Source organism: Sminthopsis crassicaudata, chromosome 2, assembly GCF_048593235.1.
Source record: "Sminthopsis crassicaudata isolate SCR6 chromosome 2, ASM4859323v1, whole genome shotgun sequence".
In the NCBI taxonomy this organism is placed as follows: Eukaryota; Metazoa; Chordata; class Mammalia; order Dasyuromorphia; family Dasyuridae; genus Sminthopsis; species Sminthopsis crassicaudata.
The window spans coordinates 445,093,750-445,115,346 of record NC_133618.1 but is presented as its reverse complement, the minus strand read 5'-3'; the positions used below and the strand labels follow the sequence as shown (position 1 = coordinate 445,115,346).

Genomic DNA, 21,597 nt, shown 5'->3' with positions numbered 1-21,597 from the left:
AAAGCAACCTGGGGAGCTCCATCCAGGAAGTGCTCCCACCGCAGATGGATGGAGCTACCTAATGCTGGGAGACAGGCCGCAATGCTTCATCCTTCTCCTGATCTCTTAACTACTTCAGACACACACTGAAAACTCCACATGACAGAACAGCCTCTCGATCTTTTCCCAGCTCTACTGGCCACTAGGACACTTTGTTCTTCCATTTCAACTGGCAAATTTTTGCTTTGTTCAGCATTCAGGGAATTAAAGAGGGAGCTGGAAGAGCATTGTCTCTCCCAACTCCAGGATTGTATAGGACTTTTCCCCCACCCCCCAAGGAAATATATGTCCTTGAAAGGTTGGGAGAGCCACAGAACTCTGGGGAAACGGAGATAAAAGCAGAGTTGCAAAAGCTAAGGGCTTCTCTCTTATAGGCTCTCTCTCCTTTCTTTGTCTCTCCTCACACACACACTCAAAGAAATCACCACTCTGAAATCTTGCATTCTCAGTTTGCATTAGGTAGCTATGCAAATAGTTGTATGTTAATGAGCACACACATTTGTAATTCACGCATGTGCAAGCACTCTCATGGACACACATTTCTGGCACAGACACATGTAGGCAGATTCGCTTATATGCACATTCTCACATACATAGTAGAAAGAGATCTGAACTGGAAGTCAGGAATCTGAGCTCAGTTCCTACTTTTGACACTGACTATCCAGTGAACCCAGGAGAGCTACTTAATCTTTCCCAGCCTCAGCCTGTGAAATGATGGTAAAAATATCAATAGCACCTAATTTGCAGGGGTGTTATGAGAACTCAATGACAATATTTGTAAAGTGCTTAGCATTGTGCCTAGCACATTGTTGTTTAGTCATTTTTCTTTCAGTCATGTCCCACTCTGCACGATCCCATTGGAGTTTCCTTGGCAAAGATACTAAAGTGGTTTGCCATTTCCTTCTCTAGCTCATTTTACAGATGAGTGACTTGTCCAGGGTCCCACAGCTAATAAGTATTTAAAGCCAGATTTGAACTCAGGAAGATGAAATTTCCTTATTCCAGCCTAGCCCTCTGTCTACTGTGACAGCTAATTGTTCCTTTCTCTATTCAGTGTTCTGTAGATTATTGCATAATGACCATTATCATAATATGTGTACATGGACAAATGTATTGCACAAACACGGATACATGCATGTATACATCTGCATGCTTATACACATGCACTCACTAGTATCACACTCAGAGAAAAACATTACATCTATACCCTACATGCAAGGGAAATAGAAACTGAAAATACTAGCAGTATCATAATGATTCCCAATTAAAATTAGAATATAAAAGGCAAGGAATTTGTCTGCAAAATTAAAAAGACCACAGAGAGGTCACTAAGAAAGCTCTCCAAGCTTGTTTAGCAAAATATGCCACTGTGTACTAACAGTTCTGTGATTATTATACCAAGTATCCATTTTTTGTTGTTGTTGTTCTTACTAATAATTGTTTGATTTCTAAAATCAAGTTGCAGAGTGGAACCCACAGAGCATCACTATTGTGAGAAACTTCTATTGTTTCATTGTCTCAGGGCGGGATGGGAAGGCATAGAAATGAGGTTATTAGGAAAAGGCAGTTAGTTATTAAAGGGAATACATCTGGGTCATCTAACCTAAACAACAGAGAGATACAGAGACAGAGACAGAGAGACAAAAAGAGACAGAGACAGAGAGACAAAGAGACAGATAGAAAGATAGAGACAGAGACTGAGAGACATTGATAGAGACAGAGAGACAAAGAGAGACAGAGAAACAAAGACAGAGTAGTTATATGTTGGTATGTAAACACTGATTACTAGCTCTCTAAGAGCTGATAATTTGGGCAAGGAGTGTGTCTTTTTAAATCCTTGTCATCCCAGAATCTAGTCTAGTGTCTTAAAGAACAATACTTAAAAATGATTGGTGGATAAAATGAGGCAGGTGGGAAAGGAAGGACAACCATGAAGAATATGGCTGTGAATTGATACAAAAGAAAAAAGGCAAAATCAGAACAATATACACATTTTAAGTGATGTAACTTACAAGAATGCTCCTGTAAAAATAAAATTAAAAAACATAACAAGACCATGAGTAAATAAAATGGCCAGTTTTAGCTCTGAAATAAAAATTAGAAAGCATTTCTTTCTCTTTAGTAAAGAGAAGTACAATGGGTGAAGAATGTTGTCTCCAAACAGGATGCCTGGAAATGAGGTTATTAGGAAAAGACAGTTATTAAAGGGGATAATGTTGGATCATCCAACTTCCAAACAAAAGAAAGAGAAAGACAGATGTAGCCACTGTGATATATAAATTTATTATATTATGTTGTTATATCGTGTCATGTTATACTATGTTACATTATGTTACATTGTATTATTATTGTTCATGTCTGACACTTTGTGACCCTGGTTGAGGTTTTCTTGGCAAAGATACTAGGGTGGTTTGCCATTTCTTTATCAAGCTTATTTTATAACTGAGCAAACAAAGTTAAATGACTTGCCAAGGTAACATAGCTGGTGAGTATCAGAGGTCAGATTTGAACTCAGGACTCAAAATCTGGTACTCTACCCATTATATCACCTAGTTTCCCTCACCTCTACGCCTCTTCAATCTCTATGGTCATTTGGGAATTAGAGTTAAAGCAATCTTAAATGTAGTTAAAATTCTGAGCCTCGCTTCTTTCTGAGGAAGAACCTCATGTGAAAGTCCAGAATAAAGTGAAGTCTATAAGGAAGCCTAAAAGCTGATAAGGAAGAGGAATGCCATCTTACAGACACCAGTGGCCCATCAGCTTCATGGCAGCATCATGGAACAATAGAAAAATGCCTAATTTAGAAGCAGAGGAGGTGGCTTCAGATCTCATCTTAGTCTATATGTTTCTGCTGTGGGACCCTGAGCAAGTAATTTCACTTCTCTGGGAGTCAATTCCTCATCTGTAAAAATGAGACAGTTAAACTAGATGCCCTTTAAAATTTTGGGATTCACTCTATAACTGTGAAATAGAGAGAAGCTCAATACATCTAAATAGCAAAACTCAATTCCATGTGAAATCAGGAAAGAGATAGATACTTTCTTTCTATGTATCTATCTCATTTACAAAGACAGAAGAAATATTGAAAAGACAAATAGCCAACAATAATGCACAATGTCCATTGGTATAGTACTTTTAAACATTCCTTCAAACAAAATAGGTAGAATATTGCCCTCATTTTATGGGGGTAGGAGGGAAATAAATCACTTAAAAATTGACTTGCCTATGGTCACTTGGCCAAGAAATGTCAGAGCCCAGATATGGACCCGGATCTTCTGATACGCAAGTCCATCAGTATTTCCACTGCACCAAACTGGTTATAAGAGTCAGCACTGTTGAAATAACTATTAATAGAGTGGAATAGATCTCCTTTGCTGAAAAGATTGAGGCCATGTGACGTCAGCTTGCTTAGTTCTATAGATTCAAAGATTGTGAGAGTTAAAAGATGTTTTAGAGACTATCTGACTTGACCACTTCATTACAAATAAGAAAACTAAGGCTTAGGAAGGGAACTGAGAGTATATTTTATGTCTTATAGCTAGTTAGTGTCAGATTTGGGCCTTGGATTTAGGTGCCCCCATTCCTGGTCCACTGCAACATTTCTAGCCCTCCAGTCCACCTCTCTGGTGACTCTGGTCAAGTTACTTAAACCTGCCTTTCCCCAAGTGTAAAATGGACTTATCTCCCAGAGAGGTTGTGACATTGCAGAGCTGTTGTAAGGATTTAATGAAATAATGTTTGTAAAGTGCTTCACACAGCCTCACATATAGGAGGCACTTAACTATCTGTTTCCTTATTTCCTTCTTTCTCTCTGCATATTTACTCAAATTGACTCCTTCCTTTTTCTTCCTTTCTGCTCAAGAAAATACCTCCACCTATATCCTTGATCTCATATTCGCCTATGAACTCCATCATCTTTGCTCCACTGGCTTCTTCTCAAACAGCTCCAATTCCCCCAGGTCTCCTCTATCTTCTTGACTTTATTACCTCCTCAAGCTATTGTCCCACTTCTCCCCTAGTCTACTCCTGATTTCATTACTAAATTTTTAAAAATTATTTATTTAAAAATTATCAATATTTGACTAATAGGATAGAAAATTAAAACAGGACAAATGCTGGAGGGGATGTGGGAAAAAATGAGACATTAATGTACTGTTGGTGGAGTTATAAACTGATTCAACTATTCTGTAATTTGGAATTATACCCAAAGAATTATAAAACTATGCATACCTTTGACCTAGTAATACCACTACTAGGTCTATATCCCCCAAAGAGATTTTTTTAAAGGAAAAGGGCCTATACACTCAAAAATATTTAGAGCACCACTTTTCTGGTGGCAAAGAATTGAAAATCGAGGAGATACCCACCAACTGGGGAATGGCTGAACTGTGGTATATGATCATGATGAAACACTATTGTGCCATAATAAATGATGAGCAGGATGCTCTTAGAAAAACCTGTAAAGACTTACATGAGTTGATACAAAGTGAAATGTTCTGCGTTCAAAGTAAAAGCAATATTGTAAAATGATCAGCTGTGGATGACTTAGCTATTCTCAGCAATACAATGATCCAAGGCAATTCTGAAGGACTTATGATGAAAAATGCTATCCATCCCCAGCGAAAAAATTGATGGTGTCTGAATACAGATTGAAAACTACTTTTTTACTTTCTTATTTTTCTTGAGTTTTTATTTTGGTCTACTTTTTTACACACACACACACACAAAAAAAAACTAATATGGAAAATTTTTGCATAACTACACATTTATAACCTATATCAATTTTTTTTGTCTTTTTAGTGTGGTGTGGCAGTGGGGATGGAAAAAGAAAGAGAATTTAAAACTGCAAGTTTTAAAAAATGGATGTTAAAATTGTTTTTACATGTAACTGGGAAATATAAAATACTAAATAAGCTCAAAAAAGTATCATTATCTTTTAAGTCATTTCATTTTCCATCATATTCCACTACTCCATCTCTCAGAGAGCCATCCTTTATAACAAAGAATAAGAAAACAAAACAGTTGAGCAAATCTAACCCAAATATCTGCTGAATTTGATATTAAATGAGGGATTCCACACCATAGCATCCCTTCTCTGAAATGAAGGGAGGGAGCACGAACCAACATTTAGCATCATCTGCACTCACTGCCTTCACATTTTCTTCACTTCCAGTCACTCCTCAACCCTTGGCAATCTGGTTCCTGTCTTCACCATAAACTTTTCTCAAATGTCTCCAGTTACTTTCTAATCACAAATCCATTCTCCATTTTTCAATCGTTATTTTCCTTGATCTCTCAGCAGCTTAGGACACTGAGGATTCCTTTATGCCTTTTTTGTTTCAACATCTAATCAGTGGATAGTAACTACAGTCTCTGTAGCTATTAACAAAGCAGAATATGTGGACCAATCTTCTTCTCTAGCATCCCTATCTCCATTTCACCTGTGCCAAAAAGGCCAAAAGGGAGAAGCTTCACATAATAAGGCATAATAATAATGTCTTACCAACCCTGCACCACTCATTGTTTCAGGAAATTAAAAAGTGATTACTGAGGATTAAAGCAATGCTAGGTGCAATGATTATGTACCAGACAGAACAGAAAGCCTTTTTTCATAAATAAAAGACTGCTCTTTTGGCATGCTCACCACTAAGACAGCCAAAGTCTGAGCTTCTGTTCCTGGCCTATATGAGTCATCTGTGGATATCATTAAACACCAGGTGCTTTCTCATTGACAGTCCTCATCTTATCATTGGAGATCTCATCTTGTCAGGACCCGCAAGGATGAATGGAAGCAGAACTGGGAGGTTGCTTCAGGTGTGATTTTGTAAAATCATAGAATATCTTCCAATGACCATTTCAGTCCAAACATCTTATTTTGAGGATGAAATGACTTGGGGTCATAAAATCATAGAATTAGGAGGATATTTAGAGATCTTTCTAGTCCAATCTTTCTGCAGATGAGTAAACTGAAACCCGGTTGCCCAACTTTCTATAGTCAGCTAAGATCAGAGCCAGAATTAAAACAGATCTTCAGTTTGCCCAATGAAATGATACAGCTCTCTTCTCTCCCTATCCACTACCATCCATACACCTGGAGCATTAGATCAATGGAAGAATGGTTTCTTTTCTGAGGTAGGGTAATATCCCTTTCCTGGAGAAGAACTGAAGCAATCAAGAATCCATCTACATGGAGAAAATGCATTTGAATACCACATCAAGAAAAAGGAGAACCATTGGGAAGATTTTGCCTTCCTTATTCACCATGCTGGCACCCGAACTCCAGAGGAAGAGACGCCAAAATGAGACAAAAGAAAAGATCTGGGAGGATGAGAACTACTTTGGGATCTCAGGGAAAGAGGGTTCTTTGCTGCTTATTAACTGTCCCTAATCTGATTTGTTCTCTGGGGACTACAGATCTGGGCCACCAAAAAAAAAAAAAAAAAAAATTGTGAGAGGCTACATCAGGGCAGAGTGGGAGGTGGGGGTGGCTGAGACAGCATTCTGTGTCTAAGTGAGAGTGGAGCGATCAGGTTATCTTATTTCCCCCCCCCCAATACACACACACACACACACACACACCCCTCTCTCCCCTCATTCACACCAGGTATTTTGGGTAACAAACCAGGCAAGTCAGGGACCTTTGAGCTCAGACCTACCTCATACCCACCCTTCCTGATTCTAAGCCCTTGGATTCACTCTCCTCCCCAGAAAGAGGCACAGTAACGACTGAGAAAAACAACCAAGGAGCTGAAGAGGCAGATCTCCCTCATTCTCCCCCTCTAGGCCCCCTTCCCCTCCTCTGCCTCCACCTCCTGCTGCCTCTGACAGACCCATGACTCTCCACTGGTGATGAATGAGCGGCAGATGCCAGCCTGCCTCAGGAGATGCACCCACACACATTGTAAAAATCAAACGCACCCTTTCATTTTGTTTTGCTGAGGTTAGGTGTTTTCCACATTCCTATTGTCTTTGGGTTTTATGCCACAAAAGCTTTTTTTTCCCTCTGTCATAATCCTGAACTCCCAATGCCTGCATGGAAACGCCAATATAACTTCCAGCAAAGACAAGGGAGAAGGAGGGGGCCTGAGACTTCAACTGAAACCTAAGAAGGTCTCACAGTTGGCAGAGTGCTTACTTGTTCATTACCTCATTGGTCTCCATGATACTCCTGTGAGATGGACGCAGATTATTATCACACTTTTACAGATGAGGAAATGGAGGTTGAAAAAGGAAAATGACTTTAGCACCTTACCAGTAAGTACCAAAACCAGGATCAGAACTTGAGCCCTCTGACCCCATCCAAGTCCAGGGCTTTCCTTGATACTCTATTTTATAGTCAATATTTGAGCATTGATACCTCCCTATCCCCACATCAAGTATTAGCTGTATTAGTCTGCAATATATCTGGGTCATACCATCATCAGATTCTTATCAGGACCAGACCCTAAAGATTGTCTAATCACAGAATCTCAGTGTGAGAAAGGATTTCTGGAGCCATAGAGATCTTTTTATTGTGTTCATTCATTTTTCAGTGTATCCGACACTTCGTGATCCCATTTGGGGTTTTCTTGGCAGAGATATTGGAGTGGTTTGCCACTTCCTTCTCCAGTTCATTTTACAGATTGGAAAACTGAGGCAAACAGGGGTAAGTAATCACATAGAAGTAAGTGACTGAGGCTAGATTTGAACTCAGGAAGGTCAGCCTTGCTGACTCCAAGTCTGGTGCTCTATTCGCTGTGCCACCTAGCTGCTTGCAAAATCTACACTCTCATTTTATAGATAGAAAACATGAGATCCAAAAAAAGATAGATTCATCTAAGGTCAAGCAGCTGGCATTTGAATCTGATGTCGTCCATTGTACTTTTCTATACTTTTACCTGTTCCAGGCCTGCATGAGTCACCTGTGGATGATACCTATTTGACATGATATACCTTCTCATCAATAATCCTCATTTCTGGTCTGATTGTTGGAGACCTTGTCTTGTCATAACTTTACCATCGTGGTAATATGGGCAGGAATTTAGGGTGGGAGTCTGGAGGAAAGATTATATATAGAAGCAGAAAGAGGATGAGCTTTCCCATTTTGGAAGAGCCTCTCTGGATGAACACCAGGCCATACTAATCTGTCATTGCAGTGTCGCCTATCACTTCCCAGAACTCATTACAGATAACTACTGAAGCTTTCCTATTTTGACATCATATATTTGCATATCATCTTACATTTCCCCATAATTTCTGGATAGCAAGGGTAGCACATGTGAGTAGTGCCCCAAACTGAATGCCCATGCCACCTACTTCTAAAACTTGAGAAATATATTTTTGTTGAATGAATGAATGTATGAGTGAATGGATGAATTGTTCCTTGGTTGAACATTGATGAAGTGTACAGAGACCTGTCTCAGGTGTTGTCATTTTAACTTAAAGTCTAGTGAGGAATAAGACATCAACACAGATACATGTACTAAACACTATTATACAATATGCATTAGTGCAAAGGCAAAATACAGTGTTATATTAGGTACTTGATAGGAGAAGACTTTTCTTTTTATTCATCTTAGAGGATATGACTCAAGGAAATCTTTGCAGAGAAAAGCCATTTGAGTAAAGCTTTAAATGGTAAGTAGAACTATAACAGGCAAAGATAGAGATGAAGGAAATTCTTAGCATAGAGTTGCAATATGAGCGCAGGTAATAGCTATACCAAGTACAATGTACTTTTGGGAGACAGAGAGTATCCAATTTTTCTGGACCATGTAGCAAATGGAAGAGAATGAAATGAGATCATCCTAAAAAGGTAGAATGACAAAAAATTATGAAGAATTTAGAATGTCCCTCTATCTGTAAAGTCCACTGTGCTTTGGGGAAGTTGTTTGTTTTTTGCACTGGCTATCCCCCAATGCCTGTATGCAGTCCCTTCATATTTCCATGTAGTAAAGCACTTCTCTATAAGATATAATTCAAGCATTCTCTCCTGTAAAAAACCTCTGATTTCCCCCATGTCATAATCATAAGTTGCCTCCCGCTCAAACTACCTTGGATATTTTTTTACCTATTCATTTTAAACTTATGCTGAATGTTATACTTATCTCCCTCCTTGTGAAAAGAGACGATTTCATTTTTTGTTCTTGTAGTCCCAGCAAGGATTCCAGTCCCTAGTATGCAGTAGATGTTTAATAAATATTTTTGAGTCTCTGAACTTAGTTTTAAAAATGTTCATTTTAATAGAATTGGTTTCCTCTGTAATCCTATGCATTTTGTTTTATGAATTTAAAAATATTATTCTGATAAGGAATTCATAAGTTTTATACACTGCCAAAGAAGTCCTTGACACACACAAAAAAAGAATCAATTCCCCTGTTTCTATCTAACCTTCTCATTCACAGAGGATGAAAGAAGGTGCAATAGAGGCTTCTCAGATAATAAATAGCAGGGTGGGTATTTGAATCCAGATCCTTTGATTCTAAATTCAGTGCGCTTTCTATAATATCCCTTTTTTCTCTCTGCATCTGTCTGTCTTTGTTTTTGTCTCTGTCTCTGTCTCTCCAATTTTCCATGTCTCTATCTCTCTTTGTCTGTGTGTGTGTGTGTGTCTTTTTCTGTCTCTATCTTTCTCTTTCTGTCTCTCTATCTCTCTGTCTCACTGTCTCCCTGTCTCTGGCTCTCTGTTTATCTCTCTCTCTGTGTCTCTCTCTGTTTCTCTGTCTCTCTCTGTCTCTGTCTCTCTCTCTGTCTCTGTCTCTCTCTCTCTCTGTCTCTCCTCTCTCCCTCTGTCTCTCTATCTCTCTATCTCTCTCACTGTCTCCCTGTCTCTGGCTCTCTGTCTATCTCTCTGTCTCTATCTCTCTGTCTCTCTCTCTACTCTCTCTCTCTCTCTCTCTCTCTCTCTCTCTCTCTCTCTCTCTCTCTCTCTCTCTCTCTCTCTCTCTTTTCCCTCTCCATCCCTTGTTCTGTAGAAATTCAGAGAAGGGGGAAACCATTAGGGTAAAATTGGTTAGAAAATAATTCTTCAAAGAGGGGGGATAGAAGTTGGCTTTTATAATGGACCTAATAATGCTGACCCCAACTAGCCTTCAGAGACTGGAAGGACTTGGAATGGTGTAAGGCACTATTTTCAGAACCTGATTGGGAAAGAGAGAGGAGGGAGCACAGACCACAGCTCTCCTCCCAGAGAATAATTCAGACCTTTACTACCTGCTGAGTTGGGATCCTGAGCATTTGCCCCACTCTTCCGGGCTTCTGTCCCAAATCAAATCTTAAAAAGGAATCTCTGGAAAGCAGAATTGCCCGAACCCAGCAGCTTTCTTTTGATTCCTAAGCATTATGTTGCTATTTAATAAAAAAAAAAAAAAAAAAACCCGTGTTGTGTCGAAGCTGTGGCGGCAGCCTCAGCGAGTTTTGCTCAGCCTGCTTTATTCCATGTCATTTTCTACTTGGCGGCACTTGAAAAATTAAGAACCTGACCCTGCCTGGAGGGAATCCTCCATCTGATGGGGTCCTTGGCACAGGCACAGGCCTCTCTGGCCCAAGCAGAACCTGCCAATCCTTCAGGGATCTTGGCTGATTGTGTGTTCATGGTGTGTTTCCACCCCTAAGCAATAGACCTGCGACAATCATGGGCATTTGCCCAGAGAAAACAGCAGGCTACACAGGAAAGCAAGCGCAGGTGATAAAACCTATTGGAAAGAACACAAGCCCTGAAGTCAGAGGGTCCTCTCATATCCCAGTTCTGACACTTATTTAACTACATAACATTGGCAAGTCAATGATTATTATTAATTATTATTATTACTAATATTTATATAGCACTTACTATATGCCAGGCACTATACTAAGTGTTGTACAATTTACAATCCCATTTGATCCTCATAACAATCCTGGGAGGTAGATGCTATTATTATCCCATTTTACAGATGAGGAAACTCAGATTAAGTGATGCCCAGGGTCATGCAGCTAGTAATTATCTGAGGTCACATTTGAATTTGGGTCTTCCGGTTGGCAAGCTTGGTGCTCTAGTCACCATGCCACCTACCCTGTTTAAGTTCTCTGTTCTCACTATCTTTATCTCTAAAATGAGGGGGTAGAGATGAGATGACTTCTGAAGTTCATCCCAGCTCTATATCTGTTATCCTATGACTGGAGGGTCCTCCACACACTGCTGGGGGGTCAGTTGAGAATGGCCAGAAACAAGTCTAAAAAGTGATAACGTCAGCATCCTTCCCCACCTCCACTCACTCTATTTGCATTTCTTTAGTGTGTTAAAGTTGACCAAGGGTAGCTAGCATAAGCATAATTATATCCATTTCACAAAAAATGAATTGAGATTTAGAGTGGCTTGTTTATGCTCACAGCATTAGCAAGTAGCAGAGATTACATCCATCCCTATTGTCTCCAAGTTAAGTCTGGGATGGCCATGTGTGCCTGCCCCTAAAACTGATAAAACAATTGACCAGCAAAAGAGGGGAAGATTCTCCCAGATTTTGTCATTGTTCAACATTTCAGTCATGTCTGACTCTTTGTGATCTCTTTCGGGATTTTCTTGAAAAAGATACTAGAGTGGTTTGCCATTTTTTTCTCTAGTTCATTTTGACAAATGAGAAAACAGACAAATTGAGTTAAGTGACTTGCCCAGACTCATACAGCTAGCAAATGTCTGAGGTCAGAGTTGAATACAGGTTTTCCTGACTCCAGCCCAATGCTCTACCTATTGAGTCTCCTGGTTGTCCTCTCCCAGAGCAGAAAAAGGTTAATGCAGATAAAGTCTCCCAGAGTGATGCCCTGTTTGGAGAAACAAATTCATATCCTCAATCTGAGCAATCAAATGTCTCTATCAGTGACATTTATACAGCATCCACTTATAAATAGTCTCCGGGCCTCCCAGGACAGCCAGGCTTTCTCATTTAAAAGGAATCTCTTGGTACCTTAGCAGCAATTGGATTAGCTGAGTCCCAAAGGCCCAGGAGTAAAGTCAATAAGCATTAATTAAGTGCCTACTATATGCACTTTTATAAGCACTGAGATTAAAAAGAAAGGTAAAAATAGAGAAAGAAAGAATTCCATCTCTCGAGGAGATTGGTATGGATACTCCAGAAGGGTTTATAAAGTTGAAATGTCTAGGAAATATAGGGTGGGAGGTCAGGAGGGACAGGAAGGGGAGGAAGGGGGAGAGAAGAAAAGAAAGCATCCTGATTTTTCCCATTACCTCTACAGATATTGCTCTGGCTCACTCCTAATTTTCATTGGGTTCCCTAACAAATACCCTGCTGCTCACTGGGAACAGGAAAATTTTGTGTACTTTAAAGAAAACATAGTGAATACTAAAAGCCAGCCAGAGTTCATCAAGAACAGGCAATGGCAGTCTAACCATCTTTCCTTTTTTGACAATGCATAAACATAATATAGTTAGATTTCAGCAAAGCATCTGAAAAAGCTTAGGTGTCAAAATCACAGGTGACACAAATCTGGAAAAGATAGCAAGCATGTTGGGTGAATAAATCAAGATCAAAAAAAATCTAAAAAAGATCCAAGTTAGAGAGATGAAGTCAACATAAAGAAGATAAAACTGAAGCAAAATAAAGGTAAATTCCCACCCCTCAGTCTAAAAAATCAGCTGTGCAGTAATTATAAAATAGGAAACAAGGAAGATCATAAGGTGAAAGATTTAGCATTAGAACCTTAAAGGTAAATTAGCTCTAATCCTCTCATTTTATAGAGAGGAAACGGAGGTTTGGAGGGTTAGTGTCTTGCTCATCATCATATAATTAGCAAAAAGGAAAACTGAGGTATAAAACAGTTCATATGAAGGACATGTGAGAATTTTAGTGGATACAACTGCAGTATGACACTATGACTCAAAAAAGCTCCTGTAGCTTTAGTCAGTATTCATGGAAGCATAATGTTTCAGAATAAGGGAGACAATGATCCTGCTATATCCTGCCCTCCCAGGATTATTGTGAGGATCAAATGAGATCATAAGCTTAAAGCACTTAGCACCATGTCTGGCCCATAGTAAGTAGTATATACATTTAACTATTACAACTACAATTATTATAAAGACCTCCATAACCCGGCCCCCTCCTACTTTGTCAGTTTTTACATTTTACTCCAACCTTCCATACTACCACATGCATTGTATGATCCAATAACACTGGTCTCTTAGCTGTCCCTCTCACATTCCATTTCCTGACTGGCAGTTTTAACTCACGGTACTTCAAACCTGGAATTCTCTCCTCCCTCATAGCTTCCTTCAAAATCTCGACTAATATAACATCTTCAACAGGAAGACTTTCTCAATTTCTCTTACTGCTAATACCTTTTCTCTGCTGATGATTTCCAATTTATCCTACCAAAAATAGCTTGTTTGCACATAGTAGATTGCATATTATCTTCTTCATTAGCCTGTAAGCTCCCTGTTCCCCAGTGTCTAGCACAGTGCCTATAAGGTGTTAAATGAGGACTAGCATCTCTGGCATGAGGGCTTGCCAAGCCCTTTTTGGAACTGCTCCTCCATCATTGTTGTCCACCTCTCACCCAACACACACTTGTAGCTCCAAGAAGCTGTAGCAGGTACAATGGCCACACCCAGGTAAATCATCCAGATAGACAGTCTAAACAAGATTGAGGGTATCTGACAGGGCTCAAAGCTCTCGGGGGGGGGGGGGGGGTTTCTACTCAAACTACATGAAGAATTTTCCTGGTGGAATGGGAGGATAACAATAATTTATTCCACGAGTCATGAAAGGTGATTGAAGTAGGCTCTGTGGGAAGTGCTTAGAGCTTGGTCAGACATTGAAGATACCAATATTTTCCACTATCCCAAGCTATCATCTTGAGTCTTGTTCTGCCACTGGACTTGGATGACTCTGAAAGACAATAAGGCTGACACCTTTGTGCAACTCTGCCTCACTTAAATCTAGCCTATGGGCAAGTCAAAATATCATCCCTTGATGTCACTGGTTCTCTTCAAAACTGTAGTACAAACAACAGCACAAGAAGACACCTAACAATGCTAGTTGACTGAAAAGAGAGGCAGAGCATAATTAGAATCCAACATTGTCCATTAAGATCAAATAATATATCAAATGAACATTTAGGTTCAACAGAAAAAGTGAAGGGTCTATACTCAAGAGAATTAAATTCAAATCCAGGTATTTCCAATTTTATACCTATATGATGAGGGGCAAGTCCTCCCTGACTCTCAGTTTCTTCATCAATAAAATGAGGGGTTGGACTAGATGGTCTCTATGGTCCCTTCCAGATCTTTATCAGGGATCTAATGTCAGCCCCTTCCCAGCACAAGTTGGGACAGAAAAAGAGAAAGAAACTTCAGGGAAAGAGAAGAAGGCTTTAGGGCAAAGAAGTCCAAGGAATTCCCTTTATATAAGTCATGCAAATCACTTCACTTCCCAGGACCTCACTTTACTCATTTACAAAATAAAGGGGGAGGGTTTGGACTAAATGGCTTCTAAAGTCTAATCCAGCTCTAGATTTCTGATTTCTGTGATCAGAAATTGGATTACACAGGAATGAAAAGTCAAGCACTTTTCCCTAAAAGGTTTAGGAACATCTCCTTACATAAAGTAAAGCCAATCAGTATAGATTTTCATAAGAGCCCAAATCAAATTAAGGATAGGCAGGGAGGTAGAAAGGGTAGTGATTGGGAAAGGAAACAGTGCAAACCTCGATTTTCCTTCAAAAACTTGCCAATGGAATCATCAGTGGATCCATATTGGCCATGCTTCAAGGTTTTTAATCCTACCAGGAAAAATGTGATGGTACAAAGAAAAGACTTAAAGTAAATTTTAATCTGGATTCTGGCACAGAAGCTAAAGTCCATGCAAATAGAAACCCAAACTGATGTGGTCTTGAGCAGATTTGTTTCTCCCAGAAAGATTACTTCAGTATTGAGAAAGCACTCAGTGATTCTATGTTAGGGCCTCTAGAAGATCCCATTCTTTTTCCTCAGCAATGCTGCATTATTCTGAGTTACATATGCTGTACATTTTACAACTACATGCCAAATGAGTAACAAGTCACTCACCAGGACACAGCTTCCATCTAAACAGCATGGGCTCAGAGCCAATACCTCTGGGGCAGGACCCAGGGCTCTTTGGCTGTCTTCTCATGCAGCAAAACCATGAATTCCTGAAAGTTTCATGTTAGAGTCATGAAATAAAACAGTTTAAAAGTTTCTCAGAGAGCATCCAGTCAAATCCTTATCTGTTTGAGCATTCACCTATAATGCCCCTGAGATAGGTTAGAGATCGAAAGAAATAAAGAAAAAACAAAAAAATAAGATCAATAATAAATAAATTTCATAATTTCTGAATATAGATATAGAAGATTTGTGGATAATACCAAGATCAAGAGTATGACCCCATTTCTATATGTAGTTGAGGTAGAATAAATGAATAGGTCATAGGAATTAAGTAGAAGTGGAAGAAGTGAAAACATCAGAATATAAGTTGAAGTCTCCTAGTATGAGGGAAGAAGTTAGGTGGAGAGAAAGACAGCCAGCTAGACGCCAAACTCTTTGAGAAAGGAGGGAGGATGTGAAGGTGAGGAGTCAATAGATTGTAGAATCTTAATTGGATGATAAATTTGGATAGCAGGCATGTCATAAGTAAGGTTCCTAAGTGATGGTAGGATAAGAAGAATATGAAAGTGGCAATGAGGAGCATGAAGTATTCTGACTTCCCTACCGTAGTTAGTTGGAGAGCTTGACGATGTCATCTGTGCTGGAAAGGGTGACCATGGAAGAAGTGACTATGTCATGGGGAACAAGGGCAGGGGAGAGGGATAGAGGGAATCCAGTTTCATTTAGATGAAAGGTATGAGAAAGGAAAAGGTTTAATATGAAATAAAGTTTATTAAATACAGAGCTTCCAGATGGCATGGGAAATGAGGTTAAATGGTTCCAGACAATGATCTGACTTAAAATTGAGAAATTAGTTGTAACCCTGATTGTGATTTTGTGTCCCAAAAACCTTTTTTCCTAGAAAATACTAAACAAATAAAACAAAACACAAAAATTCTATCATTTCCAGAGTAAATCTCGGTTCCAAAATCATCTTTGATTGGTACACAAATGAGGTTAAAGCAGGAATACAGCCTTGGGAAAGGAGCCATAGCCACTATCTTAAATCCCTTTGTTTGTTCTGCCCCGGTGATGCTTATCTTTTAGCAATAAACCTTCACTAATCCTTTATTTTTCTCTGCTCAGCACAAAAGTCCTACCTCTACAATTATTAAAAGCTTACTGTGTACAAAGTCCTTGCTAAGCACTGGAGATACTAAGTTTTAGATAGCACATGCCTTCAAGGAACTTGCATTTGAATAGAAGGAGTACAAGATACAACCTGTCTACAAATAAGTATGATACAAGCAGGGATATGCTGAAGTGAACTTATCTTCAAGGATTCTGGAGTGAGCTCAAAAGAGCCAATTGTTAAATTTTCAAGGTAAATGTTATACCTCAGGAACAGGCAAATGTTACAAAGTAGCATTGATTTATTGTTTTGATGATTGTCTAAAATTAAGAAAGTGATAAAGAAAATGTTAATATAAATTAAATTTTAAAGTGTATCTATCATACTTTTTTGCAGAGCTGATTATTAAATATTTACCAGAACTCTCCTGGTTATGAAGTTCAGTGAATGAGAACAAGACAGAGTCCCATAAAAAAAAAAAATTAAAAAAAAAAAAGAGCAAAATTTGTCTGTTATTTTCTGCCTCATGCCTCATGCAATGTTCTCCCTCTTCACCTTCTACTAGATTCCCTGGCTTTATCTTCTACAAGAAGCCTTTCCCAATCCCTCTGAATTCTAGTGCTTTCTTCCTAGTAATTATTTCCTATTTATCCTGAGTATAATTCTAATTACATTTTGCTTTGTTTGTTGTCTTCCTGATTAGAAAATACCCAGAGCTGAGACATGAAGTATTTCATTCATGGAATAGCTAGGAGGTTGTCATTGAATTAAAAGGATATGTTTAGAGTCATGTGTAAAAAGTATGAAATGATAGGAGGGGCCTAGATCATACAAGTCTTTGAACTCCAAACAGAGCTTTTGAATTTGATTCTGAAGGCAATAGAAAGCCACTGCCATTTACTGAATGGAGGGAAATAGCATATGTGAGATGAGGGAGAAGGCTTGATGAGAACTAGGGATGGAGTTTGACTACAATATAAAAGACTAGCAGAAAACTGTGAGAGATAGGGGCAAAAAGAACTATTAGAGATCTCTGATTTTAGAAAATCAAAGGACCTAGATTCAAATCCTAGTTTTGTTCTTTAGAACCTATGTGAACTTTGAAGCTGCACTTTATATTCAGGGGGCTGGCCCAATCCTGTCAGTGTCCATTCTATAGTGTTGAAAAAAAATATTTTGAAAGATGGAACTACTATGATCAATTCAATGAAAGTTCGTGACTCCAGAAGACCAATGATGAAACACCTTATCCATTACAGAAAAGTAATGGATGTAGAGTGTGGAATGATAAACACCATATATATTTTTTATATATGGCTATTGAGGAAATTCATTTTGCTTGACTATGCATATCTGTAATAAGAAATTTGTTTTTCTTCTCTGGTTTTTCAATGGATTTAGGGGGAATGGATAAGAAGGAGAGAAAATAGATTTCTGTAATTTTTTCAAAATAGATAAATTGGGTTGTTACAGACGTGAAATGTTACATGCATGCTCAGATAAGACCATTGTATTATTAATTTTAATCCAGTAAGCTTTTTTCTATTCTTTAAAGTCCAATTCAAATGTCATCTCTTTCTGGAGGACTTCACAAAAACCCTGTGAGGAAAGCTTCAAGGATTATTACCTCCATTTAAAAGATGACATGCCTTGCCAATAAATCGAAGCAAAGAATTAATAATGATCATGATGGTTTTAGCTGATATTTATATGTAACACTTTACATATTTAAAATGCTGAAAACATCAATAGGTTTTTCTTTCCCTATTAGAATGTGAGCTTCTTGAAAATAAGCTTTCCTACAGTTTTATTTGTATCTTTTGCACTTAGCTCAGTGATTTGAGTACAGTAAGAGATTAATAAATGCTTCTCTTTCATTCATTCACTCCATGCACATGGTCTCTTTTGAACCTTGTAGCAAACCTGAAAGAAAAGCTGTGAGTATAATTATGCTCATTTTACAAATGAGAAAATTAAGGCTCAGAAAAATTAGACTGCCTAAAGTCTCACAGCTAGAGTCACAGACAGTATATGAATTAAAGCCATTCCTGATTTCATCTTTCTATCACACTTCTTCCATGAGAAGTTGAACTGATAGGCCCTAAGACAATAAAAGCTCACCACCCCCTCTTGATTCAGTTACCCATTTCTATCCATTACTACTAGCCTACTGCTAAGCCCAGGTGTCCCCCAGAGGAATGGCTTCCCCACTTTTTTTAATGGCAAGTGAGTATCTCTATGGTTCTCAAAGTATGGTCCAATGAATCCAGGGGTTCTCTGAAATTCTTTCGAAGAGTCTACAAATCCAAAATTGGTTTTTATTTCTAATAGAGTAAATATCTATAAATATAAACCACATAAATAAAAATTATTTTGGGTAGATCCTCAATAATTTTTAATCGTATAAAGGGAACAAAAGTTGAGAACCACTGCCTAGAGAATAGTTTTCTAAAGAGTAGTTAGTTGAATGTTGGACCTGCACCTGGATTGGAATTCTGGCTCTGCCACTAACTACTCATACAACATCAGACAAGTATTTCAGACCCAGTTTATTCAAATATAAATGAGGAAGTTGGATTAGATGGCTTCTGAGGTCTCTTCCAGCTCAAGATCTATTATGATGCCATGGGTCTGAATCTAGTTCGGCTACTTACTATTTTTTGTGACCTTGAGCAAATGGACCTTAATTTCTTCAATTGTAAAATGAGTGAGTTGAACTTTCTTTTCCTTGGGGGGGTGGGGAGTAGCGAGGTGGTACAGAGGATAGAGTACTGGGCCTGGACTCATGAAAATTTCTCTTCCCAAGTTCAAAGCTTGCCCCAGACACTTAGTAGCTGTTTGACACTAGGCAATTCACTTAACCCTATGTACCTCAGTTTCCTCATCTGTAAAGAGAGCTAGAGAAGGAAATGGCAAACAATTCCAGTATCTTTGCCAAGAAAACCTCAAATGAGGCCCCAAAGAGTCAGAGAGGATTGAACAACAACAAGGATCCCTTTCAACTCTGATTATCTGGCCACATTTTTCAAAGACAAATTTTTCAGCACACTGAGAAATGCACAACTTCCAAGTTAGAATAGGAGGGGTAGGATTGGGAAAATGCTTCTTCACAGCTACCAGCAAATTCTGCACAAACTGCCGGGAGATGTATATTTTTATGAGTGCAAAGTCCCCCTAAATCGCTTAGTCTTCATTTGATGGTTTGTTATAGATCACTCATCGCACATGTTGTCTCGGGTGGAAATGCTGAATGAGACTCTGGCAAAATGGCTAATGGGGCCCTAATGCTGGCGGAGCTCATCAGAAACCCGTGAAGACTGCGGCTGGTGACAGGAGCTCCCGCTTCACCCCACCCGTCCCTCCTGGCTCTTCTCAGTGATTAGATGATTGCATAACCTTAATATGAGCCATCTTGCATGATGGGAATTGTGCGGTGGCACCAGCCCTTGCCTTTCCTTGGAGGTGGAAGCTCCTTCTCCTTGTGGAACGCAAGCATTATCTCTGTGCGGCTCCTAATTGCATAACAGTTGCTGTTGGCGAGAAACCGCTTTGTCAGTCAGAACTAGTAGTTTAGTACCGATCCTGCAGCTCATGCATTTAAAGAGACCGTGGATAATGTCAGCTCAGCCACCACTGGGGGAAAGAACTCTTTGTTTAACTAAAGGAATGGGCAACAGCAAAAGAAGTGAGAAATTCTGGGAAAATTCTAAAGGTGCTCCTTCTGTCCTTACTTCCTCCATCTGTCAGGTGTAAAATGTACATCTGTCAGACGCAGGATTACCCCATGTTGTGCTGGTTGGGACCTAAATCTCCCAGTCCTTGTTCTAGAGTCAGGCAATGTTGTATCTGGTTGGGACTCTAGTTGCTTGAATATATGTCACAACCAAATTCAACCTCATATGTTGTTATAAAATCTCAAGTAGGAAATGGATCCATGTAGTAGACAGAGGATCTAGCCTCCCAGTCAGGAACATCTGGGTTCTCCTAATCCTGCATCTGGTGTTAAGATTTGGACCTTACTTGTGATATCACAGTATAAGGAATTCCAGGTGAGAAAACTGTTTTGAACAAAGCAGATCTCCTCGTGTTCTGCAGTTTATAATCTTAGAGTACTATCTGGAACACCGAGAAATTAAGTAACTTGTTAAGGATTACAATTTTTTCTCTGTCAGAGAAAGGAGAACCTAGATGTTCTTGACTGGGAGGCTAGATCCTCTGTCTACTACATGGAGCCATTTCTTACTTGAGATTTTATAACAACATATGAGATGGGCATATTATTGATGATGAAAAATGAGTTTCAGAGAAGTGGTGACTTCCCTATGATGACACTGGGTCAGAGGCAAGTTTCAAATGTAGGTCTTTCTTACTTCAAGGCTATTGGACTGAAAACCTCTCTCCACTAAACCACATGCCTTTCAGTGAACAAGAACAGCTGCTCAGTGGGAGTTGGAATTAGTTGTATACATTGTGCATTAGAAGGTATGAAAGGAAAGGTTTATTATTCAGTAAGGAAGGGATGTAGAATACATGCAGCCCTCCTCCAAACTCAGTCCTGCTGGGCAAGCATGTGAGCAAAGCACTTACTAGGGGGTAGAATCAAGACATTTGGTTGAAGGAGACAAGGCACTCCTATTCCTTCAGCAACTGCTAACACTGGTCTTACAGCCTCTGCAATACTGGCTTGCTCCCCATTGGGTGCTGCTTTGCTGGTCATTGGGAGCTGGCAAGTTCTGCTTTGCTGGATGCTACCCTATTGGAATCTCTGTGGACACTGCTTGGCTATGGTTTCCATTGCCTCCAGCTTCTAACTCAGCTAAAATCTTTGGCTAAGATACTGATAAACTCTTTTAACCCACTCTTTTAGGAAAAGTAGTAACCCTAGAAAACCCTTGAACCAACAGAAGTTTCCCCTGCTTTGATCCCTAAGGTTCTGTGCTCAAAAATTTTTCCTCCTTCTATCATGAGATTCTAAATACTAGAAGCCAAAATCTTTGGAACATAGAACAGAATCATCCCAGCTAACTAATGTCCCTTGGCTTAGTTTTTGGAGTTTTTTTGTTTTTTGATTTTTGACATAGCACTTCATGCCCTTTATCAGAAATCCCATCCTATCCTAGCTTATAGTGACTATCCAATACACTTCACAATTTTTTATTTGCATCCAGGCTAAGTTTTAAATGAGATAATAATATTTTACCTAATCATTATTAGATAGCTCTAGTTATTCAGTGATCCCCAGTTTTTAAACCCTAGGATTTCTCCCATTCACTTATGTACATGACTAGAAAGAAAAAGTACAGAGGCAAGCTCAATCCAGGCATTAAGGTCATTGCCTCTGTTATCTATAAAT

The 21,597-nt window shown here is 39.1% G+C and overlaps 1 long non-coding RNA gene across 1 annotated transcript in view; it reads left to right on the top strand.

Annotated features, from left to right (window-relative positions):
* Positions 1-7,067: 7,067 nt before the first annotated feature.
* Positions 7,068-21,597, top strand: part of LOC141553586 (uncharacterized) — a 38,619-nt gene continuing 24,089 nt past the window's right edge. Inside the window, exons 1-2 of the long non-coding RNA XR_012485538.1 lie at positions 7,068-7,293; positions 7,572-7,684. This is a non-coding gene — a long non-coding RNA (uncharacterized LOC141553586). The remainder of the gene's footprint in view (positions 7,294-7,571; positions 7,685-21,597) is intronic.